At 40.5% G+C, this 19,837-nt stretch overlaps 1 long non-coding RNA gene and 26 other non-coding genes across 27 annotated transcripts in view; all 27 read left to right on the top strand.

Moving 5' to 3' along the window:
- Positions 1–806: 806 nt before the first annotated feature.
- Trnae-cuc (transfer RNA glutamic acid (anticodon CUC)) lies at positions 807–878 on the top strand. Its single transcript has one exon. It is a non-coding gene; the product is annotated as a tRNA-Glu (tRNA).
- A 95-nt stretch (positions 879–973) lies between these two features.
- Trnav-uac (transfer RNA valine (anticodon UAC)) lies at positions 974–1,046 on the top strand. Its single transcript has one exon. It is a non-coding gene; the product is annotated as a tRNA-Val (tRNA).
- Positions 1,047–2,142: 1,096 nt separating this feature from the next.
- Positions 2,143–2,214, top strand: Trnae-uuc (transfer RNA glutamic acid (anticodon UUC)). The gene has a single exon. It is a non-coding gene; the product is annotated as a tRNA-Glu (tRNA).
- Positions 2,215–2,285: 71 nt separating this feature from the next.
- Positions 2,286–2,358, top strand: Trnav-aac (transfer RNA valine (anticodon AAC)). The gene has a single exon. It is a non-coding gene; the product is annotated as a tRNA-Val (tRNA).
- Positions 2,359–3,424: 1,066 nt separating this feature from the next.
- Trnae-cuc (transfer RNA glutamic acid (anticodon CUC)) lies at positions 3,425–3,496 on the top strand. The gene has a single exon. It is a non-coding gene; the product is annotated as a tRNA-Glu (tRNA).
- A 95-nt stretch (positions 3,497–3,591) lies between these two features.
- On the top strand, positions 3,592–3,664 carry Trnav-uac (transfer RNA valine (anticodon UAC)). Its single transcript has one exon. It is a non-coding gene; the product is annotated as a tRNA-Val (tRNA).
- A 1,096-nt stretch (positions 3,665–4,760) lies between these two features.
- Positions 4,761–4,832, top strand: Trnae-uuc (transfer RNA glutamic acid (anticodon UUC)). The gene has a single exon. It is a non-coding gene; the product is annotated as a tRNA-Glu (tRNA).
- Positions 4,833–4,910: 78 nt separating this feature from the next.
- On the top strand, positions 4,911–4,983 carry Trnav-aac (transfer RNA valine (anticodon AAC)). Its single transcript has one exon. It is a non-coding gene; the product is annotated as a tRNA-Val (tRNA).
- Positions 4,984–6,051: 1,068 nt separating this feature from the next.
- Positions 6,052–6,123, top strand: Trnae-cuc (transfer RNA glutamic acid (anticodon CUC)). Its single transcript has one exon. It is a non-coding gene; the product is annotated as a tRNA-Glu (tRNA).
- Positions 6,124–6,218: 95 nt separating this feature from the next.
- Trnav-uac (transfer RNA valine (anticodon UAC)) lies at positions 6,219–6,291 on the top strand. The gene has a single exon. It is a non-coding gene; the product is annotated as a tRNA-Val (tRNA).
- A 1,096-nt stretch (positions 6,292–7,387) lies between these two features.
- Positions 7,388–7,459, top strand: Trnae-uuc (transfer RNA glutamic acid (anticodon UUC)). The gene has a single exon. It is a non-coding gene; the product is annotated as a tRNA-Glu (tRNA).
- Positions 7,460–7,537: 78 nt separating this feature from the next.
- Trnav-aac (transfer RNA valine (anticodon AAC)) lies at positions 7,538–7,610 on the top strand. Its single transcript has one exon. It is a non-coding gene; the product is annotated as a tRNA-Val (tRNA).
- Positions 7,611–8,678: 1,068 nt separating this feature from the next.
- Trnae-cuc (transfer RNA glutamic acid (anticodon CUC)) lies at positions 8,679–8,750 on the top strand. The gene has a single exon. It is a non-coding gene; the product is annotated as a tRNA-Glu (tRNA).
- Positions 8,751–8,845: 95 nt separating this feature from the next.
- Positions 8,846–8,918, top strand: Trnav-uac (transfer RNA valine (anticodon UAC)). Its single transcript has one exon. It is a non-coding gene; the product is annotated as a tRNA-Val (tRNA).
- A 1,096-nt stretch (positions 8,919–10,014) lies between these two features.
- Trnae-uuc (transfer RNA glutamic acid (anticodon UUC)) lies at positions 10,015–10,086 on the top strand. The gene has a single exon. It is a non-coding gene; the product is annotated as a tRNA-Glu (tRNA).
- Positions 10,087–10,164: 78 nt separating this feature from the next.
- Positions 10,165–10,237, top strand: Trnav-aac (transfer RNA valine (anticodon AAC)). The gene has a single exon. It is a non-coding gene; the product is annotated as a tRNA-Val (tRNA).
- Positions 10,238–11,305: 1,068 nt separating this feature from the next.
- Positions 11,306–11,377, top strand: Trnae-cuc (transfer RNA glutamic acid (anticodon CUC)). Its single transcript has one exon. It is a non-coding gene; the product is annotated as a tRNA-Glu (tRNA).
- Positions 11,378–11,472: 95 nt separating this feature from the next.
- On the top strand, positions 11,473–11,545 carry Trnav-uac (transfer RNA valine (anticodon UAC)). The gene has a single exon. It is a non-coding gene; the product is annotated as a tRNA-Val (tRNA).
- A 1,096-nt stretch (positions 11,546–12,641) lies between these two features.
- On the top strand, positions 12,642–12,713 carry Trnae-uuc (transfer RNA glutamic acid (anticodon UUC)). Its single transcript has one exon. It is a non-coding gene; the product is annotated as a tRNA-Glu (tRNA).
- Positions 12,714–12,791: 78 nt separating this feature from the next.
- On the top strand, positions 12,792–12,864 carry Trnav-aac (transfer RNA valine (anticodon AAC)). Its single transcript has one exon. It is a non-coding gene; the product is annotated as a tRNA-Val (tRNA).
- A 1,068-nt stretch (positions 12,865–13,932) lies between these two features.
- On the top strand, positions 13,933–14,004 carry Trnae-cuc (transfer RNA glutamic acid (anticodon CUC)). Its single transcript has one exon. It is a non-coding gene; the product is annotated as a tRNA-Glu (tRNA).
- A 95-nt stretch (positions 14,005–14,099) lies between these two features.
- Positions 14,100–14,172, top strand: Trnav-uac (transfer RNA valine (anticodon UAC)). Its single transcript has one exon. It is a non-coding gene; the product is annotated as a tRNA-Val (tRNA).
- Positions 14,173–15,268: 1,096 nt separating this feature from the next.
- Positions 15,269–15,340, top strand: Trnae-uuc (transfer RNA glutamic acid (anticodon UUC)). The gene has a single exon. It is a non-coding gene; the product is annotated as a tRNA-Glu (tRNA).
- Positions 15,341–15,418: 78 nt separating this feature from the next.
- Positions 15,419–15,491, top strand: Trnav-aac (transfer RNA valine (anticodon AAC)). Its single transcript has one exon. It is a non-coding gene; the product is annotated as a tRNA-Val (tRNA).
- Positions 15,492–16,559: 1,068 nt separating this feature from the next.
- Trnae-cuc (transfer RNA glutamic acid (anticodon CUC)) lies at positions 16,560–16,631 on the top strand. The gene has a single exon. It is a non-coding gene; the product is annotated as a tRNA-Glu (tRNA).
- A 95-nt stretch (positions 16,632–16,726) lies between these two features.
- Trnav-uac (transfer RNA valine (anticodon UAC)) lies at positions 16,727–16,799 on the top strand. Its single transcript has one exon. It is a non-coding gene; the product is annotated as a tRNA-Val (tRNA).
- A 1,813-nt stretch (positions 16,800–18,612) lies between these two features.
- LOC138058088 (uncharacterized) overlaps positions 18,613–19,837 on the top strand; it is a 43,575-nt gene continuing 42,350 nt past the window's right edge. The window contains exons 1-2 of the long non-coding RNA XR_011133788.1: positions 18,613–18,701; positions 19,306–19,446. This is a non-coding gene — a long non-coding RNA (uncharacterized lncRNA). The remainder of the gene's footprint in view (positions 18,702–19,305; positions 19,447–19,837) is intronic.

Raw genomic sequence — 19,837 nt, 5'->3', positions numbered from 1 at the left:
AACATATCAGGACGTAAGGCGCTGTTACACTGTGAAATGTTTCGTGCAACTGGTCTCGCAATGTTTTGGCGACATTGTGGCGGGACAACTTGCACGAAACATTTCACAGTGTAACAGCGCCTGTAAAGCGCCTGTAAAGAAGGAAATCTTTGCCGACGTCACTGGTTCGTTAGGATACGAGTTCTCTGACAGCAGGAGTCATGTTAGTGACAAATTGACTTCAAAAGGCGAAAGAACTTGTTAAACTTAGATAAATCTTGAATTCTAAGCCTCTTAGAAAGAAAGATGAGCACATTATTAGGCATCAAAAAGTGATAAATTCTTAGCTTGGCAAAGGCCCAAATGACCAGTCTTGATAAAATGTCGCACATTTAAATCATGGTGACTCAGAGATTGACTGGTATATGGCGTTCAAATTTTCAGAGATAGCTCCTCGTGCCACGCACTTTCAATATTCAGTACTTTATTCTTGCTTCACTCATTAAAAACAATAGCCTTGCGAGAATGAGGAAGACAATGAACACAAAGATTACCCTATCAGGAATGCTGAAACATTTGTGACCAATGAGGAGAAAAAATGATAGGGATGAAAGACGCAAATACTCGACTGTGTCTTAAAGTGTGCATCTTTGATCTCAGTGGAAATCTTTGGTTTCTGGGTGTTTATGAACTCCTTACCTTTGAGCCAAATTGAAAAGAAGACATCACCAGACAAAGTCAAACCAAGCTTTAATTTGAGTCCGGCTAGAAAACGCAAACGTCTTTCGTTGAGACCTGAGGCCTGAACTCAGCTGCGGTATGTAACCTCCCATATGGTCTAGTGGTTAGGATCCGGCGCTCTCACCGCCGTGGCCCGGGTTCGATTCCCGGTGTGGGAAAGACCGATGTTCATCAGACGTTTTTGTCGAATAAATTGGCGGGTCCTCTCTTTCCAAAAGACACCAGGCAGTGCCATTGAAAAGTCAAGCAGGTGGTTTCCATAGTGTAGTGGTTATCACGTCTGCTTTACACGCAGAAGGTCGTCAGTTCAAACCTGACTGGAAACATATCTGTTTTGATGGCTAATGAAATATCCATACTCCAGCAAATGGTATTGTGCTTTGCAGAGCGTTCAAATAGGGAAGGTTTGTATGCGTTTAAGGTCGCAAGATATCGGCAATTAAGATGTATTTCCGCCTTTATCCTCGAGTCACAAATGGGATTGGTAGAAAGGGTTTAAAACATAAATACTGTTAATATTTTAAAAAATAAAACCACACTGTTGAATTTTCGGAACATGTTTCCATGTTTCAAACATCATCTTTAGCCATAGTGAGTGTAATATTAAAATTTTTACAAGATAATTCCTATATATATAACTATCAATACAATGTTGCACTCACTATGGCTAAAGATGATGTTTGAAACATGGAAACATGTTCCGAAAATTCAAAAGGGTGGTTGTATTTTTTAAAATATTAGTAACACTTGTGCTATCCAGACCATTTGGAATAATTACTGTTCTTTTCACCGCACAGGAAATAACGACCAAGATTCAATAGTGAGAAGCAGTTTTGTTTAGTAGAGTGGTAAGTATCTTTCATCTGTGTAGGCTAGAAAACCTTTTTGAAAATTAATTTCAGATCATGCATATTCAATCAGTCTGATTACATGACTTCTTCTCGACTGCTTGGTCGAGTGACTCGATTTCAAAATCAAAGTCAAAGTTTGTCATTCTTGATTCTGCTGTTTTCATTCTTACACTGGGCAAAATGTACTGTCTCAATTTCAGAACAAATAAAATTGATTTATTAAACCAGTCTTTATATATAAGTTGGTTTGGTATTTATTAACGGTTGTGCGTCATGTGACCCTTGGGAAATTGTCCCGACTATTTTGCCTTCACTTACCGTCTTACCTCCGTTACCTTGTTGGCTTGTTACCTCTGTTATCTTGTTACCTCTGTGATACTCTGTTAACAAGGTAACCGAGCACAGAATTCTGCACAGTTGATAATGCAAAGGAAAAATGACCTACACTAAAATGCAGCCTCATTTGGACCATTCCTTGGATGCTCCAGATTGGTCACCCAATGGTTTCTCTGTGGCAATAAATTACTTGCGACATCAAACGAAAAGCAACCTCGCAGAACAAAGTGCGCAATCCCACATGGTCTAGTGGTTAGGATCCGGCGTTTTCACCGCCGTGGCCCGGGTTCGATTCCCGGTGTGGGAACGGCGCCAATATTTTCCTCTTGCTTTGTCCGATGTAAAGGCTAAATAAGGCCTATTTTAAAGGATAGAGTGGTTTCTGTGGTGTAGTGGTTATCACATCCGCCTAACACGCGGAAGGTCGCCAGTTCAAGCCTGGCCGGAAACATTACCACTTTTGCTTGCACAGTAAACGAAATAGTTGCACACGGATTAGGATTCCTCAAAGACACATCAACCGCGATGTGACTCAGTAAAATTGAACTTTGCAATCTCATCAACGACTACCATGTTAACTTTAAGGAACACTGTCATTGTAGAAGATAGAGTTACGATGTCCACATGAGTATTTGCCAGAGCAGGGAGCGAAAGGGAGAGTCCATCGGTCCTTCCAATTACCACCACCTCGGAAATGCACCTGCCTTGACAATGAAACATATCAGGACGTAAGGCGCTGTTACACTGTGAAATGTTTCGTGCAACTGGTCTCGCAATGTTTTGGCGACATTGTGGCGGGACAACTTGCACGAAACATTTCACAGTGTAACAGCGCCTGTAAAGCGCCAAGAAGGAAATCTTTGCCGACGTCACTGGTTCGTTAGGATACGAGTTCTCTGACAGCAGGAGTCATGTTAGTGACAAATTGACTTCAAAAGGCGAAAGAACTTGTTAAACTTAGATAAATCTTGAATTCTAAGCCTCTTAGAAAGAAAGATGAGCACATTATTAGGCATCAAAAAGTGATAAATTCTTAGCTTGGCAAAGGCCCAAATGACCAGTCTTGATAAAATGTCGCACATTTAAATCATGGTGACTCAGAGATTGACTGGTATATGGCGTTCAAATTTTCAGAGATAGCTCCTCGTGCCACGCACTTTCAATATTCAGTACTTTATTCTTGCTTCACTCATTAAAAACAATAGCCTTGCGAGAATGAGGAAGACAATGAACACAAAGATTACCCTATCAGGAATGCTGAAACATTTGTGACCAATGAGGAGAAAAAATGATAGGGATGAAAGACGCAAATACTCGACTGTGTCTTAAAGTGTGCATCTTTGATCTCAGCGGAAATCTTTGGTTTCTGGGTGTTTATGAACTCCTTACCTTTGAGCCAAATTGAAAAGAAGACATCACCAGACAAAGTCAAACCAAGCTTTAATTTGAGTCCGGCTAGAAAACGCAAACGCCTTTCGTTGAGACCTGAGGCCTGAAGTCAGCTGCGGTATGTAACCTCCCATATGGTCTAGTGGTTAGGATCCGGCGCTCTCACCGCCGTGGCCCGGGTTCGATTCCCGGTGTGGGAAAGACCGATGTTCATCAGACGTTTTTGTCGAATAAATTGGCGGGTCCTCTCTTTCCAAAAGACACCAGGCAGTGCCATTGAAAAGTCAAGCAGGTGGTTTCCATAGTGTAGTGGTTATCACGTCTGCTTTACACGCAGAAGGTCGTCAGTTCAAACCTGACTGGAAACATATCTGTTTTGATGGCTAATGAAATATCCATACTCCAGCAAATGGTATTGTGCTTTGCAGAGCGTTCAAATAGGGAAGGTTTGTATGCGTTTAAGGTCGCAAGATATCGGCAATTAAGATGTATTTCCGCCTTTATCCTCGAGTCACAAATGGGATTGGTAGAAAGGGTTTAAAACATAAATACTGTTAATATTTTAAAAAATACAACCACACTGTTGAATTTTCGGAACATGTTTCCATGTTTCAAACATCATCTTTAGCCATAGTGAGTGTAATATTAAAATTTTTACAAGATAATTCCTATATATATAACTATCAATACAATGTTGCACTCACTATGGCTAAAGATGATGTTTGAAACATGGAAACATGTTCCGAAAATTCAAAAGGGTGGTTGTATTTTTTAAAATATTAGTAACACTTGTGCTATCCAGACCATTTGGAATAATTACTGTTCTTTTCACCGCACAGGAAATAACGACCAAGATTCAATAGTGAGAAGCAGTTTTGTTTAGTAGAGTGGTAAGTATCTTTCATCTGTGTAGGCTAGAAAACCTTTTTGAAAATTAATTTCAGATCATGCATATTCAATCAGTCTGATTACATGACTTCTTCTCGACTGCTTGGTCGAGTGACTCGATTTCAAAATCAAAGTCAAAGTTTGTCATTCTTGATTCTGCTGTTTTCATTCTTACACTGAGCAAAATGTACTGTCTCAATTTCAGAACAAATAAAATTGATTTATTAAACCAGTCTTTATATATAAGTTGGTTTGGTATTTATTAACGGTTGTGCGTCATGTGACCCTTGGGAAATTGTCCCGACTATTTTGCCTTCACTTACCGTCTTACCTCCGTTACCTTGTTGGCTTGTTACCTCTGTTATCTTGTTACCTCTGTGATACTCTGTTAACAAGGTAACCGAGCACAGAATTCTGCACAGTTGATAATGCAAAGGAAAAATGACCTACACTAAAATGCAGCCTCATTTGGACCATTCCTTGGATGCTCCAGATTGGTCACCCAATGGTTTCTCTGTGGCAATAAATTACTTGCGACATCAAACGAAAAGCAACCTCGCAGAACAAAGTGCGCAATCCCACATGGTCTAGTGGTTAGGATCCGGCGTTTTCACCGCCGTGGCCCGGGTTCGATTCCCGGTGTGGGAACGGCGCCAATATTTTCCTCTTGCTTTGTCCGATGTAAAGGCTAAATAAGGCCTATTTTAGTGTATAAAGGATAGAGTGGTTTCTGTGGTGTAGTGGTTATCACATCCGCCTAACACGCGGAAGGTCGCCAGTTCAAGCCTGGCCGGAAACATTACCACTTTTGCTTGCACAGTAAACGAAATAGTTGCACACGGATTAGGATTCCTCAAAGACACATCAACCGCGATGTGACTCAGTAAAATTGAACTTTGCAATCTCATCAACGACTACCATGTTAACTTTAAGGAACACTGTCATTGTAGAAGATAGAGTTACGATGTCCACATGAGTATTTGCCAGAGCAGGGAGCGAAAGGGAGAGTCCATCGGTCCTTCCAATTACCACCACCTCGGAAATACACCTGCCTTGACAATGAAACATATCAGGACGTAAGGCGCTGTTACACTGTGAAATGTTTCGTGCAACTGGTCTCGCAATGTTTTGGCGACATTGTGGCGGGACAACTTGCACGAAACATTTCACAGTGTAACAGCGCCTGTAAAGCCAACCTAGAAGGAAATCTTTGCCGACGTCACTGGTTCGTTAGGATACGAGTTCTCTGACAGCAGGAGTCATGTTAGTGACAAATTGACTTCAAAAGGCGAAAGAACTTGTTAAACTTAGATAAATCTTGAATTCTAAGCCTCTTAGAAAGAAAGATGAGCACATTATTAGGCATCAAAAAGTGATAAATTCTTAGCTTGGCAAAGGCCCAAATGACCAGTCTTGATAAAATGTCGCACATTTAAATCATGGTGACTCAGAGATTGACTGGTATATGGCGTTCAAATTTTCAGAGATAGCTCCTCGTGCCACGCACTTTCAATATTCAGTACTTTATTCTTGCTTCACTGATTAAAAACAATAGCCTTGCGAGAATGAGGAAGACAATGAACACAAAGATTACCCTATCAGGAATGCTGAAACATTTGTGACCAATGAGGAGAAAAAATGATAGGGATGAAAGACGCAAATACTCGACTGTGTCTTAAAGTGTGCATCTTTGATCTCAGCGGAAATCTTTGGTTTCTGGGTGTTTATGAACTCCTTACCTTTGAGCCAAATTGAAAAGAAGACATCACCAGACAAAGTCAAACCAAGCTTTAATTTGAGTCCGGCTAGAAAACGCAAACGCCTTTCGTTGAGACCTGAGGCCTGAAGTCAGCTGCGGTATGTAACCTCCCATATGGTCTAGTGGTTAGGATCCGGCGCTCTCACCGCCGTGGCCCGGGTTCGATTCCCGGTGTGGGAAAGACCGATGTTCATCAGACGTTTTTGTCGAATAAATTGGCGGGTCCTCTCTTTCCAAAAGACACCAGGCAGTGCCATTGAAAAGTCAAGCAGGTGGTTTCCATAGTGTAGTGGTTATCACGTCTGCTTTACACGCAGAAGGTCGTCAGTTCAAACCTGACTGGAAACATATCTGTTTTGATGGCTAATGAAATATCCATACTCCAGCAAATGGTATTGTGCTTTGCAGAGCGTTCAAATAGGGAAGGTTTGTATGCGTTTAAGGTCGCAAGATATCGGCAATTAAGATGTATTTCCGCCTTTATCCTCGAGTCACAAATGGGATTGGTAGAAAGGGTTTAAAACATAAATACTGTTAATATTTTAAAAAATACAACCACACTGTTGAATTTTCGGAACATGTTTCCATGTTTCAAACATCATCTTTAGCCATAGTGAGTGTAATATTAAAATTTTTACAAGATAATTCCTATATATATAACTATCAATACAATGTTGCACTCACTATGGCTAAAGATGATGTTTGAAACATGGAAACATGTTCCGAAAATTCAAAAGGGTGGTTGTATTTTTTAAAATATTAGTAACACTTGTGCTATCCAGACCATTTGGAATAATTACTGTTCTTTTCACCGCACAGGAAATAACGACCAAGATTCAATAGTGAGAAGCAGTTTTGTTTAGTAGAGTGGTAAGTATCTTTCATCTGTGTAGGCTAGAAAACCTTTTTGAAAATTAATTTCAGATCATGCATATTCAATCAGTCTGATTACATGACTTCTTCTCGACTGCTTGGTCGAGTGACTCGATTTCAAAATCAAAGTCAAAGTTTGTCATTCTTGATTCTGCTGTTTTCATTCTTACACTGAGCAAAATGTACTGTCTCAATTTCAGAACAAATAAAATTGATTTATTAAACCAGTCTTTATATATAAGTTGGTTTGGTATTTATTAACGGTTGTGCGTCATGTGACCCTTGGGAAATTGTCCCGACTATTTTGCCTTCACTTACCGTCTTACCTCCGTTACCTTGTTGGCTTGTTACCTCTGTTATCTTGTTACCTCTGTGATACTCTGTTAACAAGGTAACCGAGCACAGAATTCTGCACAGTTGATAATGCAAAGGAAAAATGACCTACACTAAAATGCAGCCTCATTTGGACCATTCCTTGGATGCTCCAGATTGGTCACCCAATGGTTTCTCTGTGGCAATAAATTACTTGCGACATCAAACGAAAAGCAACCTCGCAGAACAAAGTGCGCAATCCCACATGGTCTAGTGGTTAGGATCCGGCGTTTTCACCGCCGTGGCCCGGGTTCGATTCCCGGTGTGGGAACGGCGCCAATATTTTCCTCTTGCTTTGTCCGATGTAAAGGCTAAATAAGGCCTATTTTAGTGTATAAAGGATAGAGTGGTTTCTGTGGTGTAGTGGTTATCACATCCGCCTAACACGCGGAAGGTCGCCAGTTCAAGCCTGGCCGGAAACATTACCACTTTTGCTTGCACAGTAAACGAAATAGTTGCACACGGATTAGGATTCCTCAAAGACACATCAACCGCGATGTGACTCAGTAAAATTGAACTTTGCAATCTCATCAACGACTACCATGTTAACTTTAAGGAACACTGTCATTGTAGAAGATAGAGTTACGATGTCCACATGAGTATTTGCCAGAGCAGGGAGCGAAAGGGAGAGTCCATCGGTCCTTCCAATTACCACCACCTCGGAAATACACCTGCCTTGACAATGAAACATATCAGGACGTAAGGCGCTGTTACACTGTGAAATGTTTCGTGCAACTGGTCTCGCAATGTTTTGGCGACATTGTGGCGGGACAACTTGCACGAAACATTTCACAGTGTAACAGCGCCTGTAAAGCCAACCTAGAAGGAAATCTTTGCCGACGTCACTGGTTCGTTAGGATACGAGTTCTCTGACAGCAGGAGTCATGTTAGTGACAAATTGACTTCAAAAGGCGAAAGAACTTGTTAAACTTAGATAAATCTTGAATTCTAAGCCTCTTAGAAAGAAAGATGAGCACATTATTAGGCATCAAAAAGTGATAAATTCTTAGCTTGGCAAAGGCCCAAATGACCAGTCTTGATAAAATGTCGCACATTTAAATCATGGTGACTCAGAGATTGACTGGTATATGGCGTTCAAATTTTCAGAGATAGCTCCTCGTGCCACGCACTTTCAATATTCAGTACTTTATTCTTGCTTCACTCATTAAAAACAATAGCCTTGCGAGAATGAGGAAGACAATGAACACAAAGATTACCCTATCAGGAATGCTGAAACATTTGTGACCAATGAGGAGAAAAAATGATAGGGATGAAAGACGCAAATACTCGACTGTGTCTTAAAGTGTGCATCTTTGATCTCAGCGGAAATCTTTGGTTTCTGGGTGTTTATGAACTCCTTACCTTTGAGCCAAATTGAAAAGAAGACATCACCAGACAAAGTCAAACCAAGCTTTAATTTGAGTCCGGCTAGAAAACGCAAACGCCTTTCGTTGAGACCTGAGGCCTGAAGTCAGCTGCGGTATGTAACCTCCCATATGGTCTAGTGGTTAGGATCCGGCGCTCTCACCGCCGTGGCCCGGGTTCGATTCCCGGTGTGGGAAAGACCGATGTTCATCAGACGTTTTTGTCGAATAAATTGGCGGGTCCTCTCTTTCCAAAAGACACCAGGCAGTGCCATTGAAAAGTCAAGCAGGTGGTTTCCATAGTGTAGTGGTTATCACGTCTGCTTTACACGCAGAAGGTCGTCAGTTCAAACCTGACTGGAAACATATCTGTTTTGATGGCTAATGAAATATCCATACTCCAGCAAATGGTATTGTGCTTTGCAGAGCGTTCAAATAGGGAAGGTTTGTATGCGTTTAAGGTCGCAAGATATCGGCAATTAAGATGTATTTCCGCCTTTATCCTCGAGTCACAAATGGGATTGGTAGAAAGGGTTTAAAACATAAATACTGTTAATATTTTAAAAAATACAACCACACTGTTGAATTTTCGGAACATGTTTCCATGTTTCAAACATCATCTTTAGCCATAGTGAGTGTAATATTAAAATTTTTACAAGATAATTCCTATATATATAACTATCAATACAATGTTGCACTCACTATGGCTAAAGATGATGTTTGAAACATGGAAACATGTTCCGAAAATTCAAAAGGGTGGTTGTATTTTTTAAAATATTAGTAACACTTGTGCTATCCAGACCATTTGGAATAATTACTGTTCTTTTCACCGCACAGGAAATAACGACCAAGATTCAATAGTGAGAAGCAGTTTTGTTTAGTAGAGTGGTAAGTATCTTTCATCTGTGTAGGCTAGAAAACCTTTTTGAAAATTAATTTCAGATCATGCATATTCAATCAGTCTGATTACATGACTTCTTCTCGACTGCTTGGTCGAGTGACTCGATTTCAAAATCAAAGTCAAAGTTTGTCATTCTTGATTCTGCTGTTTTCATTCTTACACTGAGCAAAATGTACTGTCTCAATTTCAGAACAAATAAAATTGATTTATTAAACCAGTCTTTATATATAAGTTGGTTTGGTATTTATTAACGGTTGTGCGTCATGTGACCCTTGGGAAATTGTCCCGACTATTTTGCCTTCACTTACCGTCTTACCTCCGTTACCTTGTTGGCTTGTTACCTCTGTTATCTTGTTACCTCTGTGATACTCTGTTAACAAGGTAACCGAGCACAGAATTCTGCACAGTTGATAATGCAAAGGAAAAATGACCTACACTAAAATGCAGCCTCATTTGGACCATTCCTTGGATGCTCCAGATTGGTCACCCAATGGTTTCTCTGTGGCAATAAATTACTTGCGACATCAAACGAAAAGCAACCTCGCAGAACAAAGTGCGCAATCCCACATGGTCTAGTGGTTAGGATCCGGCGTTTTCACCGCCGTGGCCCGGGTTCGATTCCCGGTGTGGGAACGGCGCCAATATTTTCCTCTTGCTTTGTCCGATGTAAAGGCTAAATAAGGCCTATTTTAGTGTATAAAGGATAGAGTGGTTTCTGTGGTGTAGTGGTTATCACATCCGCCTAACACGCGGAAGGTCGCCAGTTCAAGCCTGGCCGGAAACATTACCACTTTTGCTTGCACAGTAAACGAAATAGTTGCACACGGATTAGGATTCCTCAAAGACACATCAACCGCGATGTGACTCAGTAAAATTGAACTTTGCAATCTCATCAACGACTACCATGTTAACTTTAAGGAACACTGTCATTGTAGAAGATAGAGTTACGATGTCCACATGAGTATTTGCCAGAGCAGGGAGCGAAAGGGAGAGTCCATCGGTCCTTCCAATTACCACCACCTCGGAAATACACCTGCCTTGACAATGAAACATATCAGGACGTAAGGCGCTGTTACACTGTGAAATGTTTCGTGCAACTGGTCTCGCAATGTTTTGGCGACATTGTGGCGGGACAACTTGCACGAAACATTTCACAGTGTAACAGCGCCTGTAAAGCCAACCTAGAAGGAAATCTTTGCCGACGTCACTGGTTCGTTAGGATACGAGTTCTCTGACAGCAGGAGTCATGTTAGTGACAAATTGACTTCAAAAGGCGAAAGAACTTGTTAAACTTAGATAAATCTTGAATTCTAAGCCTCTTAGAAAGAAAGATGAGCACATTATTAGGCATCAAAAAGTGATAAATTCTTAGCTTGGCAAAGGCCCAAATGACCAGTCTTGATAAAATGTCGCACATTTAAATCATGGTGACTCAGAGATTGACTGGTATATGGCGTTCAAATTTTCAGAGATAGCTCCTCGTGCCACGCACTTTCAATATTCAGTACTTTATTCTTGCTTCACTCATTAAAAACAATAGCCTTGCGAGAATGAGGAAGACAATGAACACAAAGATTACCCTATCAGGAATGCTGAAACATTTGTGACCAATGAGGAGAAAAAATGATAGGGATGAAAGACGCAAATACTCGACTGTGTCTTAAAGTGTGCATCTTTGATCTCAGCGGAAATCTTTGGTTTCTGGGTGTTTATGAACTCCTTACCTTTGAGCCAAATTGAAAAGAAGACATCACCAGACAAAGTCAAACCAAGCTTTAATTTGAGTCCGGCTAGAAAACGCAAACGCCTTTCGTTGAGACCTGAGGCCTGAAGTCAGCTGCGGTATGTAACCTCCCATATGGTCTAGTGGTTAGGATCCGGCGCTCTCACCGCCGTGGCCCGGGTTCGATTCCCGGTGTGGGAAAGACCGATGTTCATCAGACGTTTTTGTCGAATAAATTGGCGGGTCCTCTCTTTCCAAAAGACACCAGGCAGTGCCATTGAAAAGTCAAGCAGGTGGTTTCCATAGTGTAGTGGTTATCACGTCTGCTTTACACGCAGAAGGTCGTCAGTTCAAACCTGACTGGAAACATATCTGTTTTGATGGCTAATGAAATATCCATACTCCAGCAAATGGTATTGTGCTTTGCAGAGCGTTCAAATAGGGAAGGTTTGTATGCGTTTAAGGTCGCAAGATATCGGCAATTAAGATGTATTTCCGCCTTTATCCTCGAGTCACAAATGGGATTGGTAGAAAGGGTTTAAAACATAAATACTGTTAATATTTTAAAAAATACAACCACACTGTTGAATTTTCGGAACATGTTTCCATGTTTCAAACATCATCTTTAGCCATAGTGAGTGTAATATTAAAATTTTTACAAGATAATTCCTATATATATAACTATCAATACAATGTTGCACTCACTATGGCTAAAGATGATGTTTGAAACATGGAAACATGTTCCGAAAATTCAAAAGGGTGGTTGTATTTTTTAAAATATTAGTAACACTTGTGCTATCCAGACCATTTGGAATAATTACTGTTCTTTTCACCGCACAGGAAATAACGACCAAGATTCAATAGTGAGAAGCAGTTTTGTTTAGTAGAGTGGTAAGTATCTTTCATCTGTGTAGGCTAGAAAACCTTTTTGAAAATTAATTTCAGATCATGCATATTCAATCAGTCTGATTACATGACTTCTTCTCGACTGCTTGGTCGAGTGACTCGATTTCAAAATCAAAGTCAAAGTTTGTCATTCTTGATTCTGCTGTTTTCATTCTTACACTGAGCAAAATGTACTGTCTCAATTTCAGAACAAATAAAATTGATTTATTAAACCAGTCTTTATATATAAGTTGGTTTGGTATTTATTAACGGTTGTGCGTCATGTGACCCTTGGGAAATTGTCCCGACTATTTTGCCTTCACTTACCGTCTTACCTCCGTTACCTTGTTGGCTTGTTACCTCTGTTATCTTGTTACCTCTGTGATACTCTGTTAACAAGGTAACCGAGCACAGAATTCTGCACAGTTGATAATGCAAAGGAAAAATGACCTACACTAAAATGCAGCCTCATTTGGACCATTCCTTGGATGCTCCAGATTGGTCACCCAATGGTTTCTCTGTGGCAATAAATTACTTGCGACATCAAACGAAAAGCAACCTCGCAGAACAAAGTGCGCAATCCCACATGGTCTAGTGGTTAGGATCCGGCGTTTTCACCGCCGTGGCCCGGGTTCGATTCCCGGTGTGGGAACGGCGCCAATATTTTCCTCTTGCTTTGTCCGATGTAAAGGCTAAATAAGGCCTATTTTAGTGTATAAAGGATAGAGTGGTTTCTGTGGTGTAGTGGTTATCACATCCGCCTAACACGCGGAAGGTCGCCAGTTCAAGCCTGGCCGGAAACATTACCACTTTTGCTTGCACAGTAAACGAAATAGTTGCACACGGATTAGGATTCCTCAAAGACACATCAACCGCGATGTGACTCAGTAAAATTGAACTTTGCAATCTCATCAACGACTACCATGTTAACTTTAAGGAACACTGTCATTGTAGAAGATAGAGTTACGATGTCCACATGAGTATTTGCCAGAGCAGGGAGCGAAAGGGAGAGTCCATCGGTCCTTCCAATTACCACCACCTCGGAAATACACCTGCCTTGACAATGAAACATATCAGGACGTAAGGCGCTGTTACACTGTGAAATGTTTCGTGCAACTGGTCTCGCAATGTTTTGGCGACATTGTGGCGGGACAACTTGCACGAAACATTTCACAGTGTAACAGCGCCTGTAAAGCCAACCTAGAAGGAAATCTTTGCCGACGTCACTGGTTCGTTAGGATACGAGTTCTCTGACAGCAGGAGTCATGTTAGTGACAAATTGACTTCAAAAGGCGAAAGAACTTGTTAAACTTAGATAAATCTTGAATTCTAAGCCTCTTAGAAAGAAAGATGAGCACATTATTAGGCATCAAAAAGTGATAAATTCTTAGCTTGGCAAAGGCCCAAATGACCAGTCTTGATAAAATGTCGCACATTTAAATCATGGTGACTCAGAGATTGACTGGTATATGGCGTTCAAATTTTCAGAGATAGCTCCTCGTGCCACGCACTTTCAATATTCAGTACTTTATTCTTGCTTCACTGATTAAAAACAATAGCCTTGCGAGAATGAGGAAGACAATGAACACAAAGATTACCCTATCAGGAATGCTGAAACATTTGTGACCAATGAGGAGAAAAAATGATAGGGATGAAAGACGCAAATACTCGACTGTGTCTTAAAGTGTGCATCTTTGATCTCAGCGGAAATCTTTGGTTTCTGGGTGTTTATGAACTCCTTACCTTTGAGCCAAATTGAAAAGAAGACATCACCAGACAAAGTCAAACCAAGCTTTAATTTGAGTCCGGCTAGAAAACGCAAACGCCTTTCGTTGAGACCTGAGGCCTGAAGTCAGCTGCGGTATGTAACCTCCCATATGGTCTAGTGGTTAGGATCCGGCGCTCTCACCGCCGTGGCCCGGGTTCGATTCCCGGTGTGGGAAAGACCGATGTTCATCAGACGTTTTTGTCGAATAAATTGGCGGGTCCTCTCTTTCCAAAAGACACCAGGCAGTGCCATTGAAAAGTCAAGCAGGTGGTTTCCATAGTGTAGTGGTTATCACGTCTGCTTTACACGCAGAAGGTCGTCAGTTCAAACCTGACTGGAAACATATCTGTTTTGATGGCTAATGAAATATCCATACTCCAGCAAATGGTATTGTGCTTTGCAGAGCGTTCAAATAGGGAAGGTTTGTATGCGTTTAAGGTCGCAAGATATCGGCAATTAAGATGTATTTCCGCCTTTATCCTCGAGTCACAAATGGGATTGGTAGAAAGGGTTTAAAACATAAATACTGTTAATATTTTAAAAAATACAACCACACTGTTGAATTTTCGGAACATGTTTCCATGTTTCAAACATCATCTTTAGCCATAGTGAGTGTAATATTAAAATTTTTACAAGATAATTCCTATATATATAACTATCAATACAATGTTGCACTCACTATGGCTAAAGATGATGTTTGAAACATGGAAACATGTTCCGAAAATTCAAAAGGGTGGTTGTATTTTTTAAAATATTAGTAACACTTGTGCTATCCAGACCATTTGGAATAATTACTGTTCTTTTCACCGCACAGGAAATAACGACCAAGATTCAATAGTGAGAAGCAGTTTTGTTTAGTAGAGTGGTAAGTATCTTTCATCTGTGTAGGCTAGAAAACCTTTTTGAAAATTAATTTCAGATCATGCATATTCAATCAGTCTGATTACATGACTTCTTCTCGACTGCTTGGTCGAGTGACTCGATTTCAAAATCAAAGTCAAAGTTTGTCATTCTTGATTCTGCTGTTTTCATTCTTACACTGAGCAAAATGTACTGTCTCAATTTCAGAACAAATAAAATTGATTTATTAAACCAGTCTTTATATATAAGTTGGTTTGGTATTTATTAACGGTTGTGCGTCATGTGACCCTTGGGAAATTGTCCCGACTATTTTGCCTTCACTTACCGTCTTACCTCCGTTACCTTGTTGGCTTGTTACCTCTGTTATCTTGTTACCTCTGTGATACTCTGTTAACAAGGTAACCGAGCACAGAATTCTGCACAGTTGATAATGCAAAGGAAAAATGACCTACACTAAAATGCAGCCTCATTTGGACCATTCCTTGGATGCTCCAGATTGGTCACCCAATGGTTTCTCTGTGGCAATAAATTACTTGCGACATCAAACGAAAAGCAACCTCGCAGAACAAAGTGCGCAATCCCACATGGTCTAGTGGTTAGGATCCGGCGTTTTCACCGCCGTGGCCCGGGTTCGATTCCCGGTGTGGGAACGGCGCCAATATTTTCCTCTTGCTTTGTCCGATGTAAAGGCTAAATAAGGCCTATTTTAGTGTATAAAGGATAGAGTGGTTTCTGTGGTGTAGTGGTTATCACATCCGCCTAACACGCGGAAGGTCGCCAGTTCAAGCCTGGCCGGAAACATTACCACTTTTGCTTGCACAGTAAACGAAATAGTTGCACACGGATTAGGATTCCTCAAAGACACATCAACCGCGATGTGACTCAGTAAAATTGAACTTTGCAATCTCATCAACGACTACTATGTTAACTTTAAGGAACACTGTCATTGTAGAAGATAGAGTTACGATGTCCACATGAGTATTTGCCAGAGCAGGGAGCGAAAGGGAGAGTCCATCGGTCCTTCCAATTACCACCACCTCGGAAATACACCTGCCTTGACAATGAAACATATCAGGACGTAAGGCGCTGTTACACTGTGAAATGTTTCGTGCAACTGGTCTCGCAATGTTTTGGTGACATTGTGGCGGGACAACTTGCACGAAACATTTCACAGTGTAACAGCGCCTGTAAAGCCAACCTAGAAGGAAATCTTTGCCGACGTCACTGGTTCGTTAGGATACGAGTTCTCTGACAGCAGGAGTCATGTTAGTGACAAATTGACTTCAAAAGGCGAAAGAACTTGTTAAACTTAGATAAATCTTGAACTCTAAGCCTCTTAGAAAGAAAGATGAGCACATTATTAGGCATCAAAAAGTGATAAATTCTTAGCTTGGCAAAGGCCCAAATGACCAGTCTTGATAAAATGTCGCACATTTAAATCATGGTGACTCAGAGATTGACTGGTATATGGCGTTCAAATTTTCAGAGATAGCTCCTCGTGCCACGCACTTTCAATATTCAGTACTTTATTCTTGCTTCACTGATTAAAAACAATAGCCTTGCGAGAATGAGGAAGACAATGAACACAAAGATTACCCTATCAGGAATGCTGAAACATTTGTGACCAATGAGGAGAAAAAATGATAGGGATGAAAGACGCAAATACTCGACTGTGTCTTAAAGTGTGCATCTTTGATCTCAGCGGAAATCTTTGGTTTCTGGGTGTTTATGAACTCTTGACCTTTGAGCCAAATTGAAAAGAAGATATCACCAGACAAAGTCAAACCAAGCTTTAATTTGAGTCCGGCTAGAAAACGCAAACGCCTTTCGTTGAGACCTGAGGCCTGAAGTCAGTTGCGGTATGTAACCTTCCATATGGTCTAGTGATTAGGATCCGGCGCTCTCACCGCCGTGGCCCGGGTTCGATTCCCGGTGTGGGAAAGACCGATGTTCATCAGACGTTTTTGTCGAATAAATTGGCGGGTCCTCTCTTTCCAAAAGACACCAGGCAGTGCCATTGAAAAGTCAAGCAGGTGGTTTCCATAGTGTAGTGGTTATCACGTCTGCTTTACACGCAGAAGGTCGTCAGTTCAAACCTGACTGGAAACATATCTGTTTTGATGGCTAATGAAATATCCATACTCCAGCAAATGGTATTGTGCTTTGCAGAGCGTTCAAATAGGGAAGGTTTGTATGCGTTTAAGGTCGCAAGATATCGGCAATTAAGATGTATTTCCGCCTTTATCCTCGAGTCACAAATGGGATTGGTAGAAAGGGTTTAAAACATAATTACTGTTAATATTTTAAAAAATACAACCACACTGTTGAATTTTCGGAACATGTTTCCATGTTTCAAACATCATCTTTAGCCATAGTGAGTGTAATATTAAAATTTTTACAAGATAATTCCTATATATATAACTATCAATACAATGTTGCACTCACTATGGCTAAAGATGATGTTTGAAACATGGAAACATGTTCCGAAAATTCAAAAGGGTGGTTGTATTTTTTAAAATATTAGTAACACTTGTGCTATCCAGACCATTTGGAATAATTACTGTTCTTTTCACCGCACAGGAAATAACGACCAAGATTCAATAGTGAGAAGCAGTTTTGTTTAGTAGAGTGGTAAGTATCTTTCATCTGTGTAGGCTAGAAAACCTTTTTGAAAATTAATTTCAGATCATGCATATTCAATCAGTCTGATTACATGACTTCTTCTCGACTGCTTGGTCGAGTGACTCGATTTCAAAATCAAAGTCAAAGTTTGTCATTCTTGATTCTGCTGTTTTCATTCTTACACTGAGCAAAATGTACTGTCTCAGTTTCAGAACAAATAAAATTGATTTATTAAACCAGTCTTTATATATAAGTTGGTTTGGTATTTATTAACGGTTGTGCGTCATGTGACCCTTGGGAAATTGTCCCGACTATTTTGCCTTTACTTACCGTCTTACCTCCGTTACCTTGTTGGCTTGTTACCTCTGTTATCTTGTTACCTGTGTGATACTCTGTTAACAAGGTAACCGAGCACACAACAATCACATGATAGAAGTGAAAACCAATGGGAGAAAGGCGCCGCGATTTCCATCCCGTTTTTTTATCCAATTAATCATATCATGTTAATCTAGGGTGTGCCAGAACGATAGAATCTTTGAGCTTTGAAATATTATATAGATGTTTTTGGATTAGTTTTTTGGATTTATTTTCGATCTACTCTTGAGAATCTGTGAAGAGTTATATATACTTCGGGATGAAAGGGCCTGACTTGAATTGTGACAGTGTGGGCTATGTATTGCTATTCCCCACACAGCGACTTGCGCTAGGCTTGGAAATCTTTCCCCATGGTGTCTGTGAGGTCTTTCAAGAAAACTCCCATTTGCAAACTTCCGTGAAGCTGTGAGGACCTAACAGGTTTAAAAAACATTTGAAACGTCGGTTAGACTCGAAAAGGGCCCTATATCAACGAGGGAGTTAAAAGTGCCAGTTACTAGAACATAGAAAAAAAAGGAAAATTACCCACGTAAATCTCCGGATCTAGCCGAGTATTTCAGGTGTTACGCCTCAGTTGCCCTTCAAACTTGGAAATAAGCTACTCAACTCTCTCAGTTGACAATCTTAAACGTTCGATTACCTCGGTTCTTTTTATTCCATTCAATGCTGTTCGTTGTTTGTATTCACTTAACTTTCCCGAGATTGTTTTGCAATTTTTCGGGAGCACGCGATCTCCCGTAAAATATCTCGGAAAAACGGTATGTTTTTTTTTCGGGCCCGATTTTTTCGGCCGTTTTAAAAACTCACCTGTTTGTTTTGATCGACCTCGGTTCCGGGCCCGAAAAGTTTTCGGGTCCTCCTTGGTTTGCACTTATTGCGGACGAATTGCGGACCCACTTTTCCCACAGTTCATAAGCATGCACGACTTCTCTCCGCCGTGTGCTGTCGCTGTTGTGGTTTCGACGTTTCCGGTCATTTACTCTCTGTTTTCTGGCTGATTCCCTCTTGTCTGAGGTACTAACTTTGTTTTTTATTTGCATTTGTTTGTTTACATTTGTTCAGATTTACTGAATACCCCGTAGTGATAGCATTCGGCTGCGTTTTTCGAAGAACGCTTTTTAGCCTGCCAGGCACTCTTCTCTTCTCTCTCACCACAAACCTGCTCGGCGGCTACGTCGCTGCAGGATGTGTTATTATTATGCAAATGATAAGTGGCAGGGTATTCAGCAGTTTAGTTCTTATTTTCTTCCAGTGCTATGCAGTCACCTGCTGTTTTGTTTTGGTTTTAAGACCGTGTTTGTAGATGTAGATGACCTTACACAATATTATTTTCAGTTTTTATTTCCCGTCCACGTGCACTTCTCTATAGTCGCGTGAAAAATTATGTACTACAGTGTATATGCATGCATGTCAACGGTTTCCCTTCAATCTTCCCTAATACCTAATGTAATTTGATGTAAGCTTTCCGTTTAATGCAAGGGAGAAATACTAAGCTTTTTTCTGCGGAAATTTAGGAAAATATGTACGCCAGCTGCTATTGACATCAGAGTTTTTTTGAACCTCGTGCGAAACTGAATGTCGCTGTGAAGGAGCCTAGAAGTTGTGTTTTGTTTTGCAGAGTCGAGAGCAAAAATGGTGAAGGCTTCTGAAACGATTGCAGAGTCACGTGAACAGTAAAGATGAGTTATTCTGCTGGTATAAAGAATGTCGGGCATAACCTGTAACAGAGTAGATACCTGAGTGGAAAATTCCTGTAAAAGTGAGTTGAGCCCTCAATTATGGCCATAGACCAATTCGCCTAACTCGATGTTGTACCCAATTCAAATCCTTTGGGAACAATAATTATTATTTCCACATCATTTTAATGTAAAATGCTACATTGTCACACACAAAGAATTTTAACCTTGAGAAATTTGAATTAAGTACATCAATGAGTTAGCTGAGTTGGTCTATTATGAACTAAAAAGCCTGGCCAATTCTTATCTATTTTGATGTTGGTGTTTGTTAAACTTAAACAGCACACACAAAATGACGCTTTACTGCACAGTAACAACCACAAGTGAAACATGTGAAAGATAACAAATCACTTGCTCAGTAATCTAACATAATAAGAAAGAAGATATAAATTATTTTCACATTCATTCAGTAAA

The sequence above is a fragment of the Montipora capricornis genome, chromosome 7, assembly GCF_036669925.1.
Source record: "Montipora capricornis isolate CH-2021 chromosome 7, ASM3666992v2, whole genome shotgun sequence".
NCBI classification, from domain to species: Eukaryota; Metazoa; Cnidaria; class Anthozoa; order Scleractinia; family Acroporidae; genus Montipora; species Montipora capricornis.
The sequence above is the reverse complement of the archived record's forward strand: the minus strand, read 5'-3'. Positions and strand labels throughout refer to the sequence as shown.